Source organism: Triturus cristatus, chromosome 7 (genome assembly GCF_964204655.1).
Source record: "Triturus cristatus chromosome 7, aTriCri1.1, whole genome shotgun sequence".
NCBI classification, from domain to species: Eukaryota; Metazoa; Chordata; class Amphibia; order Caudata; family Salamandridae; genus Triturus; species Triturus cristatus.
Genome location: NC_140590.1, coordinates 1847217763 through 1847238480, shown reverse-complemented (window position 1 = coordinate 1847238480; position 20718 = coordinate 1847217763).

Below are 20718 nucleotides of genomic sequence, written 5' to 3'. Positions count from 1 at the left end.
GAAGCCACACCCCCTTTCTCCAGCACTCTGCAAATGCGCATCCTGGTGCACTGCTGCTTGGGGGAAGAAGTCCACTTTAGTCCTGAGGCCCTCAGGAGGCAAGGGTATGTCATCCCCCTACCAGCAGTGAGCCAAGAGGAGCATTTGCAGAGTGGTGGAGAAAGGAGGCATAGCCTCTAACCACCTCTCAGCAATCCCACTGTGTGGGGTTTGCTGGAGGTAACAGGAGGTCTTGTTGGCCCCTAAGGACCCTCAGCAACCAAGAGGACTTCATACACCAACTTGCAGTGCACCAGGAGTCGCGTTACAGAGTGAAGAAGAAAGGTGAAGGGGCCTCTGGCGGGTTGCGAGCTTTTCTTTTAAGGGAAGGGGGGGCTGCGTAGTCACCCTTCCCTGGGCTGTTTTTTTGACCCTGGAGACCCCATTCCCTTGGGCCAGCCATTTTAAGAATGGGGATGGGGCATGTGGCCCTCCTCCCCGGGACGATTGCAGCCCCGGTGACCCTATCCCCTGGCGCCTGGCCTTTCTCTTTTTTCTTTCTTTCTTTCTTTTTTAAATAAAGGAAGGGGGACACGTGGCCCCCCTTCACTGTGCCAATTTAGGCCCTGCGGACCCCATCCCCCGTGGCCTTCTCTTTCTTGTCTCTTTTTTACATTATTTTTAACATGGGAGGGGGCGTGCGGCTCCCGTCCCAAGGCCGATTTTGGCCCCGGGGACTACATCCCCCGGGGTCTGGTCTCAGTACTGGTGTCTTGGTCTCACCCAGATTTTTCAAGTTGGGAACCCAGGGGGAGCATGAAGGCACCCGTGGTCCCTGCTGGCTCTGTGCCACCTGCTAACATACAGCTCCCTTTGTCCAAAAGCAATTCTGATCTGCTTTCAGCAAGCAAGAGCATTTTACAGGCTCTTGCTTTCTGAAACCATAGCAGTGTTTGCTATGGCTTTACGGGAGCATAGCGAACAGCAATGTCCCGGGAGATGGGCACCCCAGGACATTACAGGAGCCAGCCCTAGGGAGTGGAGGTCTCCATGGCCATCCAGGGCTCCACGAGTGGGGCTGCATGGCCCCCCTCCAATGTTAAATAAGCCACAGGGAGGTGGTGGTCCCTGGGGCTGACGGCCCGTGTGACCCCTATATTTCATTTTACTGAGTTGCCCTAGGGAGGTGCAGTCTACAGGGCTGCGTGGGGGGGGCTATAGCCCCTCATGCATCCATATTTCATTTAACCCTGGGGAGGTGGCAAGGGCCCGCATCATAAAATATCTAGTTTGCCCTGGAGAGGTAGCATCACCAAGGCACGGGGTTACTACAAGCGCAATCCCTGCGTAAATAATGAAACATGCCCAGGGGAGGTGGCAGTCCCTGGGGCTTTAGCGATTTTAGGAAGGGGTGCCCCATCACGGACCCAGAGCAACTCATGCCAAAATTTATATTTTTTTAATGCTTTTTTTGCCCTAGGGATCCATGTGGGACACCCAAAAAAGGCCTAGGGGTTCAGGGTGTTTCTACCCTGCCCCTTTTTCTTTTAAAAAAATCTTTTTTCTATGACTTGGTTCTACTGAGTCACAAGATGGCTGACAACCAATGTTCCCTCTAATTATTTTCCTTTGTGTGCGGCAACGTAGGATCTTTGTGCACTACAGCCTAGGCAATGTGCACCAAAGACGTGAAATATTACAATGCAAGTGAGTGCAGCACATGAGGTACTAAAATCAGTGGTGTTTCTCCCTCAAAAGATTTACTTAAAAATCAAAGTAAAATGGCGCATTTTAGTTCAGTTTAGTTGCATGTAATAGTCACATGTGAGACATAAATAATTTCCCTTCCAACATGATGCTAAAGATACTGCAGCAATGGATCACTTTACAATCTCTCTGTTTTGGAAAAAAGTGAGTTCACAGAAAATACCTGAGTATTTCGACATCTGATCTAATATATCTCCTCATTCACTTCTGTCTTTAGGTTCCATGCATTCATTGTATTGCACACAGTACAATCCTCAGAACAAAAAGCTACTCAACTTCTGGTGGGTTGTGGACAACAAACTCACGTCACATCAGCTGTAAACATGTCAATTGGTAATTGCCTGACAACTATTATAGTCGTTTTTCTATCCCACCAATAATTATCTGTCTTACCAGGGACTTTGGCCTATGTACATTTAAAACATTTATTGGAATCAAAACAACGTCAGCACATCCCCTTTTCTACAAAGGCTCCAACCAAACTACTCGATATTGTAATTTACCCATTGTATCAGATGTGCTGTTATATATAGTTTAGGTTTTGGAAGGCATGTTTTCCAGCAGACAGGCCATCACTGATGAAGGTGAAACACAGTGCTTTTGAACCTCAAAATAAAATAGCTTTTGCCTTAGCAAGAGCGCAAAACAATACCCAATGCACACTACATAGAAGCTTGACTATTTAATGTATGTGTCAAAATTGCTAAGAGGTTAAATATTAGTCTAAATATCAATAGTTGATTTGTACATATTTGTCTCCAAATGTGAGAAAGAGAAAAGAGGAACGTCATCGCATTTTAGAATTCTGCATTGCCTGTATGTAGTCTTTAAGCTGCTTCCAAGTGCTGTGTGAGAAAAGAAATAGGAAAGAAGTGACTTGAGAGAGCAAAGATGAGGAGAGAGAACAGGGACTTGTTGGGGCATTCTGGAAGTTTGTGTAGTACATATGCCATCCTAAGGCTGCTCCCAAGGAAACAAGGTAAATTAAGAGGGAGCGTAGTTGGGGTATGTGGAGGAGGAGAACAATACAGCATGTTGGGTGCTTGTTTAATTGTTATGCTGCCCCAAGACTACTTCAAAGTGCAAAATGGGGAAAAGCACTGGGGAATAAGGGATCATGCGCGAGAGGTAGGAGAGGAAACATGGACTTGTATTGTTTCATATAAAGGATTACACTTCACCTTCCACTCTCTCTTATCAGTTCCCTATGTAGCTTTTTGAAGCTGCCTTAGGGCGGCATAAGAGTTGTTCAAGTACCCAATCAGCCAGAATGTTCCCCTCTTTCCTCTACCTCTGATTCTGTTCCCTTTCAGCACTTTAAAGAAGCCTTAAGGTAGCATATTTTGTTCATGCAAACAGCTTGCTTATTCCTCCACTCATCTTTCCTGTACACTCCTTGAAATATCTGTTCTCATGCAGCACTGTAAGGCATTCTTTTGATGTACATAGCTATGTTTTATTATGTAATATAAAGACTGATATTTTTGACACTTCGTCAGGGGTATTAAGCGCTATATAAATGCAATTTAATTTAAAAACAGCCTTCCTTGCAACCAAAGGTAGCACCCTATTGGACTTCAGGGGCTGTTGACTGCTTAAAGTTCCTTTAAAAAATGTTTCATTGATAGTGATTATTGTGTGCATCAAGGAAAGTGAAAGGTAAGCAGAACATTACTCCATCCAGTCCAACAGTCTTAATTACTTTGAAGTTTGTGTAAAAAGAACACTCCTCCATGAAGATCCTTCAGTTGCAATCCTAGCATTTGTATTGCAGCCCCTGGGGAATGTTCAGCACATGATGATTAAAGATCCTGTTCTTTATGGGAAAGGGAGGTTGAAGTGGATGTTTTGTAATGTGCCTCATGGAAGGCAAAGATCATGGCTGTCAGTAGAAAGTCTGGAGAAATAAAAATGCCTTCTCCTGAAATGCATGTGTTTAAAACTTGTCCATGATTTAAATACATGTATATTTCAAGAGAAGGCATTTTTATTTCTGCACTTTCTTACACACGTGCATTTCAGGGCAAGGCTTTTTCATTTCTGCACACTTTCTACAGTGTGACCTTTGCCTTTCTTAGGCACATTTCAAAACATCTACTTCGTCCTCGTTTCAGATCTGGGGACGTGTGCGCTCCAGGAGATACACTGCGCGCTGGAAAAATGATGCTGCGGGCAACTTAATGGGAACATAGCTGGCAACACTTCTTGGTTTTTAAGTGTTGGCAGCCAGTCAATCAAATCTCAGCATGAGATCTCGGTGGGGGTCGCTGATCCTCCGCGTCCCTAGTTGTATATCTGAAAAACCTTTAACACTTCATATACTGAATGGATTTACACCAAGTCACAAAAAGGCACATCCTTAAACCAACATCTATCTCCCTGCCAAATTTGGTGTTATTCCGTTTAGCAGTTCTGACTGTAGCCGTGTCTAAATGTCCAATGGGAATTACAATGAGGAAAACATGCTTTTAAGCACCCCCTGGTTCTCAGCCCCTGCTTGACGGGACACCCCAACACTTTAAAGATTACAACTGAAGTGAGCGTCGTACTAGTTTTGAAATTTTTATGAAGATTCGTCAAACTGTGCCAAAGTTGTTGGCAAAACAAAAAGTGCAATTTCCTCCACATTGGTATGTGCTTTTGGGGCAGAAACTCTGTCAGACAGAAACGATAAATGATGAGCTACAAGTGGTAAATCTATCTAAAAGACCTATGAATGAAGCAGAGACTAAATTACTTAAGAAAGGCATTAATTTCTGCCCCAAAAGCCGAATAGATCTGGCACAAGTACGTATAGATTTGTATCTGTACATTAGAAAAATCAAACTTGCGAAATTGTTTAAAGAAGCAACATGGAAAAATCAGAGTCAAAACACACCAGTGGAAACATCGGGAGGTCTGCAAGCAAAAGATGCGGATGGTTTCCTGACTCTAATTAATTTGGATATCACAGAAGGTGAAGAGATACACCTGGAAGAAGCTTGCCAGAAAACTGGGAAAGGCCTAAGTGGTAAGAAACCGACATCGAAATTCTATCCCCAACTAGCTCACGGAAACAAAATTGATCTTTTCCAGGAAGCAGTAATCCAAGACCTGTACAAATTACAACACTCTAAATATGAAGATAACCTAACGAGAAATGAGAGACAAGCCCTGAAAACATTATCAACTGATGACCAGATTGAAATAGAAATGGCCAACAAGGGCGGCAACATAGTAATATGGGAACGTACAGCATATGTCACAGAGGCACACCGCCAACTAAGAGAAACCCGATTCTATGAGAAATTAACAAATAATCCCACCGCAACATTCAAAAAAATGGTGGATGAGAAACTCTCGGAATGGGCATTAGAGGGAATAATTGATGAAGAAGAACGAAAATTCCTCACGGTAACACATCCTATAACATCAACAATTTACTTCCTGCCTAAGTTGCATAAAGATCAGAGGAAACCTCCGGGAAGACCGATACTTTCGGCAAAAGGGTCATTGTTGGAACCTCTGGCAAATTTCATAGATTATTTTTTGAGGCCATATGTGACGCAATTGAGCTCATACTTGCAAGATACCACTGATCTTCTAAGATTACTACAAAACACACCATGGCAATCATCGTACCATTTGATAACAATGGACGTCATAGCCCTGTACACCAACATAGGGAATGACATGGGCATGAAAGCTTGCAATTTCTTCCTCAAAAACAGAAACATCATGTACAGTAACCACAACAAGATGTTGTTAGAAATGATCTCCATTTGTCTTAACCAGAACATTTTTTTATTCGGTGAAGAAATATTCCGCCAGAACAGCGGGACTGCCATGGGATTTTCCTTCAGTCCGAGTTACGCCTGTTTAGCCATGGGACTATGGGAGCAAGAATTTGCGTGGAACACAACTAATGATCAAGCAGTAAATAAAATCGTCAGTTTGAAGAGATACATTGACGACCTGCTAATAATCTGGGATGGCACAGCGATGGAATTCCAGGAATATTTCAATGTGATCAACAACTCCACAAATGATTTAAAATTTACTTATACCATAAGTAAAGAAAGGGTCATCTTCTTGGATACGGAAATTTATATCAAGAACAATGAGATCCATACCACGCTACATAGAAAAACAACAGCAACAAATGCCACCCTAGAAGCGACTAGCTTTCACCAAAGCTCCCTCATCTCCAGCATCCCATATGGAGAATTCCTCAGAATCCGAAGGATCTGCAGCGAAGAAACAGAATGGCAAATTCACAGTGAGAGAACAGCGAAGCGCTTCAGGAGGAGGCAATATAAACCTGGAATAATAGCTCGCTGTCTGCAAAGAACTAATGAAAAAACTTGAGGGGAGTGCCTGGCGGCGAAACAAATCAACAACAATGAAAAACAGGAACCGATACGGATGATCATGGACTATGCTCAAGAAAGTACTCAAATTACAAAAATATTGAGGAAAAATTGGAAGATCTTGCAACTGGACAGCACGGTCAAAGACATAGTGGGTAACCATCCCACGGTCACCTACAGAAGAGCCAAAAACCTGAAGGACCATCTGATCCATAGCCATTTTAAAGCCAAAAAGAAGGAAGAGACATGGCTAAAAACAAAAGGATTTGTAAAATGCCATTCTTGCAAGATGTGCCAAATAGCGAAACCAACCAAAGAGGTGAAACTGGCCAACAACAAAATCTGGGAAATTCGCCAATTAATCACCTGCAAGACACAATACACGATATATGTGATGGAATGCCCATGCCCACTCAGGTACGTGGGTAGTACCATTTGTGAATTAAAAAAAAGAATAATGGAGCATGTCAGGGCAACCATCCATAAAGACCGATCCAACGCAGTATCTAAACACATGGAACAGGTGCACCAAGGAGATTGGAAGAAACTAAGATTCTTTGGAATAGAGACAATTCCAAAAAGAGAACGCGGTGGAGATCGTGAGAAATTGCTGCGCCAGAAGGAGTCGCGCTACATTATAAATCTGAGAACTCTTAGTCCCCATGGCCTGAATCAATCAGAGGAGTTATACATTCACCTCTAACTATCAATAAATCAGATAAGGAAAGATACAAGATATAAAAGATGACCGAGAAAGACACCAGGCAAATGAAGCAAAAACAAACAAGGATGATCGGGCAGAATGAGAAGACAACTACAAGCAAATAAGAATGGAAAAAATGAAAAAGAAGTAGAATGAACTTTATTGACAAAAGAACAAATGACAGTGCAGTTTAAAGCAAAAATTGTAAAAAATAACATACACTGCCTAAATCGATGCTACAGAATCACAAGATCAATGACAGCCTGGAACACGATGAATCTGAACAACCACATAAATCCATCATGGGTTTATAAAGATATCTGATGTGAAAAGAAACTCTTCCCTTCAGACAACATCGCCGACAACTACATTGACCATGAGCCATAGAGCCTGCAAGAAGACAGGAAATGATGTCACAGCAACTAGGTTGCTTTTTAACGAGACTTTGTCAGAGAGCGAGTCGATCGTGAGCAAGGTGCCAGGCGGCATCGAAACGCGTAGATCTAGCTCTGCTTCGACCCTGATGTAATGAAATAAAACGGATTGAAACTGATACTTTGGGAGTGCGGCCCGTTTTTCTTCCTGGCTAGGAGGATTGTGTGCAAATTGATTAGCGGTGTGGTTCAACCGCAGGGTAACGCACCCGCAAGGAGCGCTGCAAACAACCGGCAAAAAGGAACCAATGTGGAGGATATATATATATATATATATATAAATATCTGTATCTCTCTCTCTCTCTCTCGCTATCTCTCTCTCTATATATATATAGGGATTTTTTTCTGGTTAAAATGTAAATCTTTTACACATTAACTATAATTTCAACAATATTTTATAAAATATTATTGAAATGTGGGGTATTTTTACTATGTCTATTGCCGCTGCCCTTGCACTTTAAATAGAGGTAATCCCGCCCATACGCTGACATGTGATCAAGGCCGTCTCTACCGGCCGAAACACGTCATGGCGACATGGTGATTGCTGAATAAAATCACTATTGAAGAATACGGGTCCACACTTGCCTTATTTCAGAGGATTGAAGTGGTGGGCAAGCGCGCAAATATATATATATCTACATATATATTTGAAAGGATTTGCCTTATAGTGAGATGCACTCCCAGGAAGTAAGCAGACACAGGAGCTGATTTGTTTAAAAACACACTGTCCTGCAGTTTAATACCGACACACATTTCGGGGTTGCGCCCTTTATCAAAACCAACTGCAAACCAGGACGGCCAAACATTGCTGCCAGCATTTTCCCTCCATTTATAAAAGTCATGCCGCAAGTGGGCCGGCAAATCTTCTAGCCTGCACAAAGCATGGTGGGGCTGGTAGTTCCTTACCCCAGTGGGTCTGTTTGTAACCATCACTAGTTTTCAAAGCTCTTTAATGGTGCTTTAAAACAAAGAAACACAGCTCTCTATTGCAGGCAGCTCCTCCTGTTGCACCCGCAGTCAATGTGAAACAGCGGCGGCCCCGCTGCGGATCTTGCGGTGGTGCTTCTCTCGACATGGGCAGGCCAAAATTTTTGATTGAAACGATTTGCCTCATTGTGAGATGCACTCCCAGGAAGTAAGCACACACAGGAGCGGATTTGTTTGAAAACATACTGTCCAGCAGATTAATACCGGCGCGATTCGGGCTTGCACCCTTTATCAAAGCCAACTGCAAACCAGGATGACCAAACATTAGTGCCAGCATTTTCCCTCCCTTTATACAAGTCACGCCCCAAGTGGGCCGGCAAATCTCCTCGCCTGCACAAAGCATGATGGGGCTGGTAGTTCCTTACCCCAGTGGGTCCGTTCGTAACCATCACTAGTTTTCAAAGTTCTTTAATGGTGCTTTAAAACAAAGAAACACAGCTCTCTATTGCAGGCCGCTCCTCCTGTTCCAACTGCAGTCAATGTGAAACAGCGGCGGCCCCGCTTTGGATCTTGCGGTGGTGCTTCACTCGAGCTAGGTGGGCCGAAATATTTAATTGAAAGGGTTTGCCTCTTTGTGAGATGCACTCCCAGGATGTAAGCAGACACAGGAGATGATTTGTTTAAAAACACACTGTCCAGCAGTTTAATACAGACACGTTTTGGGCTTGCACCCTTTATCAAAGCCAACTGCAAACCAGGACGGCCAAACATTACTGCCAGCATTTTCCCTCCATTCACACAAGTCACGCCCCAAGTAGGCCGGCAAATCTCCTCGCCTGCACAAAGCATGGTGGGGCTGGTAGTTCCTTACACCAGTGGGTCTGTTCGTAACCATCACTAGTTTTTAATGTTCTTTAATGGCGCTTTAAAACAAAGAAACACAGCTCTCTATTGCAGGCCGCTCCTCCTGTTCCAACTGCAGTCAATGTGAAACAGCGGCGGCCCCGCTTCGGATCTTGCGGTGCTGCGTCCCTCGAACTAGGCGGGCGGAAATTTTTGATTGAAATGGTTTGCTTTATTGTGAGATGCACTCCCAGGAAGTATGCAGACAGAGGAGCTGATTTGTTTAAAAACACACTGTCCAGCAGTTTAATACCGAGGCGTTTCGGGCTTGCACCCTTTATAAACGCCAACTGCAAACCAGGACGGCCAAACATTACTGCCAGCAATTTCCCTCCATTTATAAAAGTCACGCCTCGAGTCAGCAGGCAAATCGCCTTGCCTGCACAAAGATTGATGGGGCTGGTAGTTCCTTACCCCAGTGGGTCCGTTCGTAACCATCATTAGTTTTCAAAGTTCTTTAATGGTGCTTTAAAACAAAGAAACACAACTCTCTATTGCAGGCCGCTCCTCCTGTTCCGCCCGCAGTCAATGTGAAACAGCGGCGGCCCGCTTTGGATCTTGCGGTGATGCGTCTCTCGAGCTAGGCGGGCTGAAATCTTTGATTGAATGGGTTTGCCTTATTGTGAGATGCACTCCCAGGAAGTAAGCAGACAGAGGAGCTTATTTGTTTAAAAACACACTGTCCAGCAGTTTAATACCGACGCGTTTCGGGCTTGCGCCCTTTATCAAAGCCAACTGCAAACCAGAACGGCCAAACATTCCTGCCAGCATTTTCCCTCCATTTATACAAGTCACGCCCCAAGTGGGCCGGCAAATCTCCTCGTCTGCACAAAGCATGGTGGGGCTAGTAGTTCCTTACACCAGTGGGTCCGTTCCTAACCATCACTTGTTTTCAAAGTTCTTTAATGGTGCTTTAAAACAAAGAACCACAGCTATCCATTGCAGGCCGCTTCTCCTGTTCCGCCCGCAGTCAATGTGAAACAGCGGCGGCCCCGCTTCGGATCTTGCGGTGATGCTTCTCTCGACCTAGGAGGGCTGAAATCTTTGATTGAAAGGGTTTGCCTCATTGTGAGATGCACTCCCAGGAAGTAAGCAGACACAGGAGCTGATTTGTTTAAAAACACACTGTCCAGCAGTTTAATACCGAGGCGTTTCGGGCTTGCGCCCTTTATCAAAGCCAACTGCAAACCAGGACGGCCAAACATGACTGCCATCATTTTCCCTCCATTTATAAAAGTCATGCCTGAGTCGGCAGGCAAATCTCCTCGCCTGCACAAAGATTGATGGGGCTGGTAGTTCCTTACCCCAGTGGGTCTGTTCGTAACCATCACTAGTTTTCAAAGTTCTTTAATGGTGCTTTAAAACAAAGAAACACAACTCTCTATTGCAGGCCGCTCCTCCTGTTCCAACTGCAGTCAATGTGAAGCAGCGGCGGCCCGCTTCAGATCTTGCAGTGGTGCTGAAGAAATAAAAACTTCTTAGGGGTTCACTGATACACCTGGTCCTTTAAACAAACAAAGAAGAGATTGGCACGGAAGCTGTAATATAAAAACAATGTATTTATTAACCTCACATGAGGGAGACTGCGTCACACAGTACCCTCAGGCCACTTTATGAGACAGTCTAAGGAGTACAGAGAACAGGGGCCTTATATATGCATTTATTACATAGTCAGCATAAAACCAAGGGGAGGTCGTGGCACATACATGCATGCTTATTGACTAATATGGGTATACAAAATTGGCTTGCTCCACAAAGTAGGAGGGGAGACTAAACTGAACACATCAGTAAGAATAGCCTGACAGTTCTATACTAGGAGCAGGTGCATTCTACCGTGCATTCTACCAGCTAGGCCTTTCTGAGCATGTGCAAGGCTTTGGAAGAGGGAGAAAGCACATGGCGAGCACATGGCTAACTAAAATGGCTGCCAAGAACAAAATGGCTTTCAGCTCATGCTAACAGCGATTCCTGCAATCTTTAACAGATAGACCTTTTAGCATGAGCTAAAGACATTCCTATGATCATGAAGGAACACAGAAAATATTTTGCACATTTATTCTCATAAATTCATCAATATTCTAATCCATTTCTAGGTGGGCATTTCTCTAGATATTGTTAAGCGGGCATATATCAGGTATAAGCAGGAGTACAAAGGGAACAGAGCATTGGGTCATAATTAACATACAGATAGCAGGAGAGAGTAATGGCTATTATTACAAACAGAACCATCAATATTTTTCAACCCCAAGCAGAAAACAAATCCTAGAACCATTTAGTCCAATTCTATGTAAAAAAAACATTTTCAATAGACTTTTCCAGTGTTCCTTTTATGAGGGCTAGAGTATCAATCATTATAGACAAGGAAAGGGCAAAGTAACATTTGTCAACTGCTCAGATGAACTTTTCTTTTGCAGAATAAACATTATTCCTAATGCAAATATTAAAGCAGTCAAACATATTATTCCGAAAACAATCCTGGCTCCAGCGGACCAGGAGGACCACACAGGGCCATGAGAATTAGGACGAGGAGCCGCAAAGGGTTGCTCCTCCTCAAAAATGGGACGATCGAAAGGGTACATTGCTAACAAAAAGAAGTCCTTGGGAAATTGAAGCCGCTGTACAACCAGCCAGTGGGGAGTCTACTCCCTGTGTCTGTTTGAGCCTCACAGGCAGGCTCTTGTTGTTCCCATGGTGGAGCTGCACAACTCGCAACTCAAGAAAAACAGTCAAGGCCCAGTTTGAGAAGAAAAAGTATTTCTTTCAGGATAGGGTAATCACCTTCCGGGGTAAGTACCCTCACTGATCCTGTCCAGTGTCTCAGGCAGTGCACCCGTTTTCTTCACTTCAATCTAACAGACACCAGAGACACAGCACCTGTACTCTAATCTCAAGTCCTTCCCTAACTCCTATATTGCTCCTCTGGCACACTTCTCTTTCGTTGGGGCCACAGATTGTACCCAGTATGCCCAGGTATCTCTTGATCAACAAACAAAGGTGTAAACTATCAGTTATTTCACAGCCAGGATTCAGGGGCGTGATGCTGAAGTACCTGAAGCAACCCTTGTTTCAAAGGGGGTCACCTCAAGCAAAAGCCTCCTTGCCATTCTGTTCGGTCTGTGACTCTCAGCTGGGCACCAAAAACTGGATCCACAAAGGATTGATTCTCCATTCTGATTTGTGACCCCGTCTTTCGCCCAAGACAGTGGCAGGAGTACACACTTCACATCCCAGTGCTTTTGGCCTTCTACCTTCACTGAGGTCCTAGTTGCCAGCAATGCCTGTGCTGGTTCCCTTCACCTTGGCTTCAAGCTGGACTGGTGCTCACTCCTCTGGCTGGATCTGATGTCCGAGCCCCTCTGGCAATGGTTGTAAGGCAGCAAATATCTATTGGTGGACAGAACAAAAGGTCTTTAGACAAGGCATACAATTAATCTATCAAAAGAGAGGATAGCCTCAGAATACCTTCTCAGTCTTGGGGCGCCCCATACATTAGCAAGACACCCAAAAACCACTTCATCTATCTAACATTGTACGCTTAGGACCATTCTCTCATGTTATAGGCGCAGCGTGAAAATCTAAATCTGCTATTTTAACAGGGATTCTTTTTACATAAAGAACTAAAAAACTCAACGTAGTGGGTACATAAATTTCTCCAGCAGAACATGTTGTAATAAACAAACTACTATAAAACAATATCTTCCTTCAAAAATGTTTGCTGAGGATCACATGGGCGTCTTCCCTGACATTATAAACCTTATGCATTCTACTTTTCACGATGTGGACTATGCAACATAATTTTCAAAGGAAAAAACCCTATTCACCAGCTCTAATAAGGGCTGTCAGCTCAATTACACAGACTAACTAATAAAAGACTAGCAATGCCCTTGCAAAACTGTATGTAGCATGAGAATAACATATAGTTTCCCCTTGAAGGTCAAATAAGGGAACAGCGATCTAGACTTTTCATTCTTTCATAATTTCATTAGACAGGATGGGCAGTAACATGACGTATTTTTTATTCATTTTATTAATTCTAACAATTCTAAAACAGTATTACTGAATAGCCAATTAAATGTCTCATGGCCATTTCCTAGACAGGTTAGACAGGCTCAAAAGAGAGTGAAAACATAAATTTGCTTACCCTTAATTTGCCCAGGAGCTAACCTCCTTCCCCCATTTCGACAGTAGGAAAGCTGAAACAGGTTAACTTCTGTCGACACTATCTATCCCTATTTTTGGCAGCTGAGCACAAACAAACTTGTAGGAGGTGAATAGCACATTGAGCTAGCTAGAAAACATTAATAACCAACTACCAATTACTTTAGCAATTGTACTAGTGTAACATGAGGGTGCATGAATGCAAACTGAATCCCATTGCCTCCTTATTGTAGCCCTTGCACAGTAATCTTTAAACTAAAAGCATTAGTGCTATATACATGGCAGAGCTATTCTCTGCATATGACCTACAAACGCTGCTATCCCTTGATAATGTTATTCAATAGGATAAACCCCACCTGCATATCTCCTACACTTGTATTATGTCTCAAGAAAACAGTGATATCCCCATGTGCTCCTAACAGAATATGCAATATTTCCTGTAGCTAATGTTACCAAAAACAGACCTGTAGTGCTTTACCCTACAATGTGAGAATCAAGACTGTCACAGTGGCTCCGTGCGTGGAAATTTCACGTTCAGTAGGGCTGGTCAGTTTCTAAAAACAGACCTTGGCCTTTGACCCTTAAACCTGTTGTCCCCTGTCAGTAAGGCTATTCCACGCGTTCTTTCCAATTCAAAGCAACTCTGAAGAATTACAGCTGAAAGGCAGTCCTGTTCCGTTCCTATTTTCCAATAATTGAAAGGTAGAATAATAACTTCTGCTGGTTTTTTATACTTATTTGTATATGTGTGCAGTGTGTGGTGTGCTGTCTAGCAGTATAGAGGTCAGCTGCTTGTTCTATACTTGCATGTGTGCATTACTGAATCCTGAGATCAGTTTGAAAACTGCCCTGAGTGGCAGAACTGCTTTTAAAAAGTAAATTTTGCCCAAATTCGACTTTGGTAGTAGGGGCACTTAAAAATTAATAACCCACAATATTTTTGCATATTAGTGACCCCCAGGGTCTCCCCGAGATATCACAGGAATGGGAAATCAGAAATGTATAAGGGACACCCTTAAAAAATGAGTTTTGTATGTCTGGGTAAAGTGACATTTTACATATTAGTCCCCCCCATTGCGGTAAAGCGCTGCTTAAATTCAACTTTGATGCTAGGAGTTCACAATATGATATTTAGGCATTATAGTGATAAAAAAACGATTCTAGTGCACTTATTTTTAATAAACATTTTTTTCATATAGTCAAAATTCTCTTTTTAGGTCTCGCCTTGGCAGCGCATGCACTGCATGCGCTGTCTCAGCGAGACCTAAAGTAATCTCTAAATGTTGGCAAGCAGCCGGTAGTTTCTCCAGCTGCTTGCCATTGGCTTAGTGTTGTTCTCGCATTTCTTACCTCTGTTTTCAGTGGCTGTTGATGTCCAACTGACTTCCGTGTAGTCCGGAAGCAGCGGCCACCAACTACAGTTTTAGTCCGCACTGTTCGGACTTTTTGTTTGTCTTGCTCATCGCTGCCTGACCTAAACATAGCAGCGGCGCATGCGCAAGGAGCTGGTGTGCGCGAGGGGCGGGCCATTCTCCATTACCTCCCGCACGTACTCTCTGCTGTCTGTCTTCTCATCAGTATGGTATGCGTGTTTTCCCTATCCACTGTTTCAGGTTCTGATTATTTCTATTTTTTTATTTGTTTGGGTTGCCGAATGCATGGCTGCCTTCTGGGTCTGGAGGTGGCACAGGGACGGCGACACCAGCTTTCCGCGATTAGAGTGCCTTTTGAAGAGACTAAAACTCGGCTCCCTTAACTCTTGCCTTTCTTGTGTTACGCCCAAGCAGACTTCCAGGACTCCGAGGGGGCAGCGGCGGTTCCCCACCTCCGTGCAGAATTTGCCTCGAGTGCTGCTCAACACCAACGACCTGTGCCTCGGCCTGCAGTCCCTCAGCATGACCGGGTGGGACCGACCCTGGGGCACCCACGACCTGGAAGCTGCGGCCCACTCCTCCGGCTCCCCAGGTGAGTGTCGGACGGCAACAGTTTGTCGCACCCCGCCCTCTGCTGTCTCGAGGCTTACTATGGCTGTGAACTGATCTAAGTGCGAGGGATGGGAGAGGATTTGCCCTTAAAATAGGATTTGGCACACTAAGTAGTGGAATTTTGCCTAAGCTGGTTTGCCCACAGAATGCATCGGATTTAAGCAGGTGGCCACTTTCTCACGAGTCACACTGCAGAATAAAATCAGCCTGCCCTAGGATTGATTTGTAGCTGATGGTGGCTTTCCTTGTATTATTGCAAGGTTTAGTTTCCGTGATAATTGGGGACTTTCAATCAAGTGTTTTGTGAGATGTACAACATTATGCCCTAATTTTCACATTGTTTGTGCTGGGCTTGTCGTGCGAATTCTAATTGACCCTTCAGATGGAGCACAATGCAGAGTTCTTGCCGGCTTAGATTTGTAATGGCTTTTAAGCCCCAATCTGAGGGTTTTAAACTATTAGATTATCTTTAGGAGGAGATTTTTTGTGGCGATAGTGCTCGAAAAGTGCTTTCGATGGGTTTAATTTTGCTTGAGGAAACCTTCCTAACAAATATATTGTAATTTGGTTCTATGATATTTCATTTCAACCATCGTGCTGAAGGGGTTGACGCATCACCCGGAATGACATGAGTGATTGGCCGAGTACTGATTGCTGCTGCCACATTGGCATATTGCGGGTTGCATTGAGATGCTTGAGCGTTCTAATCCCTCCTTGTAGTAATTAACTAAGGTGTGCTGTGACCTATTCTTACCACCTCTAAGAAGCATTGTTGACTGTTGTCAGTCTAGCATAATCTGCTGGTAGTGGTTTTGCAATGGATATATTGTAGTCATAGCTATGAACTTCAGTCTATTTCCCCTTTAGGAAACTGGTATTTAGTGATATTTTTGCATGGGCCATTCTCGTTACCAATCCCCACCCCAATTTTTGAAGTCTCCACAATGAGATTCCAGCTCCTGATGCACTCATCCTCGTGCAAAAAGGATATCATTCCTTATCTCCTGCATAAAAAAAGTTTGAATACCATGTGGAATTGCATTCCTTTAGTATTGTAGATGCTGTGGCCAATAGTTAATATAGTAACGAGTATTTTTAGTACACACAGCTAGATAATTGACAGTCTTGCAGATGTTAAACATGTAAATAGAATTAACATGGTGCTACCGGAAGTATAAGCCACTTGGTCACCATGATACCCTGCCATTAGATAGGGCAAGCTAGGTGGGTTCCGTCAAATCTGATTACCAGCCAGTTGAAATAGGAATCTTGGTACATCTGCGTTTCCACAAAAGTTTGTTCAGTGGCATCAACACATCCAGTCACTTCCTGGCCCAGAGAAGTTTATTGGTTTGGATACTCCGTAGGTAGAGCAGGGATACCACACTGGTTCCACCAACATTACTAATGCATTACCATTGCTTTGAAGCACCTTCAAACTCAGACTTGAAGATTGTTCTTATGTTGAGTCTGTTACACGCTATCATGGGCACTGCTTGCATTTCAACTGTGCTCTAATTTATTCTAATTTCTAGTTCTAGGGAGTTGAAGTGGTATGAAGCATTTTGGTTCTGCGTAACTGCGAAATGGTGGAAGCTTAGTCAAATTAGTTGGGCTCTAACATGACGCAGCCTTTCAAAAAACATTTGGGGCAGAACAGCACAAAGGAGAAACTGGTGGGTGTGCAGCACAGACGCGATGGTGTCCTGGAGCTATAGATTTATATCTTTCCTTTGTGTGCCAATTGTTAGGAATTCATTACAAAATAGATTGGCAGCTGAGGGGATTGATAGATTTATGGAGGTGCTTACTCTACTGGAACATGGAATGTGTGTGTAGCTGCTGTGCAAATGCCTACCCAATACTTTATTACCTGTACTGGACAAACGGTAACTAACATGTTTTGTGTATAGGACTTACTATCAGATTTGTTGCTGTGTTTACACTTTTATCATCTGTGGGTAGATGAAAGGCTGAATCAACCACTCCAACATGTGATTTGCAAAATATACGCTATGTATCAGCAACATAAATGACAAATATGCAAACAAGCATTAAAAATGCAATAGGTCTCACTTTTCATTAAGTTAAAGCCATTTGCTTTGCTATACAATACCATTAGCAAAGCAAAATGGCTTTAACTTAATCAAAGGCGAGACCTATTGTATTTTCAGTGCTTGTTTTTTTTATAATGATCCCCAACCCTTTTGATTGGTCCACATATGAAAAGCAAGCCTCATTCATTTCCTATCACCTTCAAATGCATTCATTTATAACACTAAGTACAAAAGCCTTACTGAAACATGAAAAGTCTGCGTCACTTTTAAAGGACAGTATTTATTTAACATCAGAACCACAGATGTGCTTATGTAAATAGGCATTAAGAAAGAAAATCCCTACTTTTAATCTTTTTCTCTGTTATCCAAAATAATGAAAACTGTCTTTCTAACTTTTAAAATCAGCAGTCTGTAATGCACGTCTTTATACCGTGTTTGCACTAACTTAAAATCTAGTTGCCCCAGCAGTTTCATTGTGGCTTGGGACCAAGAATAGCCATGTGTTATTGACTCAGCTGTGCTCTTGACCAGCAGGCGTCTCTTTACACGCCTCTGTCAGGAGAAAAAAAAACGTTTTCTGTATTTGTAATGTCCTGACATGGTTTAATCTCCGTTTGTTGTGTCAGACAGCTTCTTCTCAGCGAGACAGCTTAAACACAGCTGTTTGAAAGCTCTTATCCTGGTGCAAGAAATTTAAGCACGGTTCAATCTATTTAACAGTCAGGCATTGCAAGCCAGTCAAAATCTATCGTTCTGAAAGTTTGTACAAAAGACGCGCTTTTATTTAACCAGCAACTAATTACTCAGATAATGTGAATTCCTTTTTAATATGTAATACAATGTAGCTAAGGAGAATGCTGTAACATTTTATATTGAGTCCTAGGTGTGTAAAGCACATAATTTTGTTTTTTCTTCCTTTCTAAAAGGCCTATTTTATTCCTATTGAATGTGAATTCTAATTTATCTTTAGCATTGTGGCAATTTGCACACATGTATAGTTTCTTACTCTTTCAATTTTACTGATAGCGTGCAGCTATTTAGCATATGTTACATAATTCATTTCTGGAATTTTTGATGTAATTCTTTCAATGACATTTGTATAACAAAATGATGACAAAAAACACATTGAGCTCATTCCAGACATTTTCAGAAGGGGGTCATACACTCAGAATACACAATACAGCGCGCTTAAGGCTAGCCATTCTTACACAAAGAGCGCAATCGCTACTCACTCACACAAGTACCACGAATGTCAAACCACAAAACACATAGACATTCAAACACACAATCAACCCACAAATCAACACTTAGGACAGAAACAAAAGACAGCCCACAGGCTGTACTTAAAAGAAACCTTTTAAATACTAATTGTAAGTAATATTTACAAGAAAAGCTCTTAAAAGTAGTCCAAAAGACTGCACAAAAACGGCCCAAAAGACTGTTCCATGTTCAAGAAGCCAAAATACACCAAATTTGCCAGTTTGGCTGGCAGAACACTCAAAAAGCGCTCTGCATATCACCACTTATGAATGTTACTAAGTGCACAGATCAGGATCATTTTTTATGTACATATTTAGTTCCATGGGGTACTTAGTCACCAAGGAAGAAATAAAAAAAATGTAATATACCTAAACCTATTTAGGTATCCCCTCTTGGGGGAGTCAGCTGAGTACTTTCAAGATTCACATTGGTACCTCCAAGAAATCAGCACATTCTACGAAGTGCGCTTGAAACAGGCATGCCAAGAATATTGTAAGATATACAATATTAAACACAAAGTAGCACTTAACTCAAAGTGTGCCATTCAAGTTTTCAAAGCTTCTCATTACCTGCCTTTACAAATTGCAATTTCCATATTTCCAAACAAGTCACAATTTTGGCCAAACAAGCAAACAAATGTCGACGACCTTACCAAGCACAAATCTCCAGCCTACCACTGCCAAGTTCTGAGTGACCTAACGGTCGTTTTAGAATACTCACGCCAAAGAAGGTCTCAGTCAGGAGCGACTAACACCTGGAGGACCAGATCAGGGAAACAAGAACCACATGGGTCTGCAAAGACAAAGAATCTGTGCGCAGGGTACCTCCTCAATAGATTCCTGTCCTGTCCTCCTCAGTAGATTCTTGTCTCCTGTTAAGACCACTCCCTTGGATAGCCGCTTCTCAGAGGAGGTCCACGTTCAGGCGCCATTTGAAGAAATAAAAACCTTCTTAGGGGTTCACTGATGCACCTGGTCCTTTAAATCAACAAAGAAGAGATTGCCACGGAATCTGTAATATAAAAACAATGCATTGATTAACCTCACATGAGGGAGACTGCGTCACACAGTACACTCAGGCCACTGTGGGAGACAGTCTAAGGAGTACAGAGAACAGGGCCCTTATATATGCATTTATTACATAGTCAGCATAAAACCAAGGGGAGGTCCTGGCACATACAAGCATGCTTATTGACTAATATGGGTATACAAAATGTGCTTGCTCCACAAAGTGGGAGGGGAGACTAAACTGAACACATCAATAAGAATAGCCTGACAGTTCTATACTAGGAGCAGGTGCATTCTACCAGCTAGGCCTTTCTGAGCATGTGCAAGGCTCTGGAAGAGGGAGATAGCACATGGCGGGCACATGGCTAACTAAAATGGCTGCCAAGAACAAAATGGCTTTCAGCTCATGCTAACAGTGATTTCTGCAATCTTTAACAGTGCTTCTCTCGACCTAGGCGGGCCGAAATTTTTGATTGAAAGGGTTTGCCTTATTGTGAGATGCACTCCCAGGAAATAAGCAGACATAGGAGATGATTTGTTTAAAAAAAACACTGTCCAGAAGTTTAATACCAACGCGTTTCGGGCTTGCGCCCTTTATCAAAGCCAACGGCAAACCAGGACGGCCAAACATTACTGCCAGCATTTTCCCTCCGTTTATACAAGTCACGCCCTAAGTGGGCCGGCAAATCTCCTCGCCTGTATAAAGCATAATGGGGCTGGTAGTTCCTTACCCCAGTGGGTCTGTTCCTAACCATCACTAGTTTTCAAAGTTATTTAATGACGCTTTAAAACAAAGAAACACAGCTCTCCATTGCAGGCCGCTCCTCCTGTTCTGCCTGCAGTCAATGTGAAACAGTGGCGGCCCCGCTTCGGATCTTGCGGTGGTGCTTCTCTCGACCTAGGCGGGCTGAAATTTTTGATTGAAAGGGTTTGCCTCATTGTGAGATGCACTCCCAGGAAGTAAGCAGACACAGGAGCTGATTTGTTTAAAAACACACTGTCCAGCAGTTTAATACCGACGCGTTTCGGGCTTGCACCCTTTATCAAAGCCAACTGCAAACCAGGACGGCCAAACGTTACTGCCAGCATTTTCCCTCCATTTATACAAGTCACGCCCCAAGTGGGCCGGCAAATCTCCTCGCCTGCACAGAGCATGATGGGGCTGGTAGTTCCTTACCCCAGTGGGTCG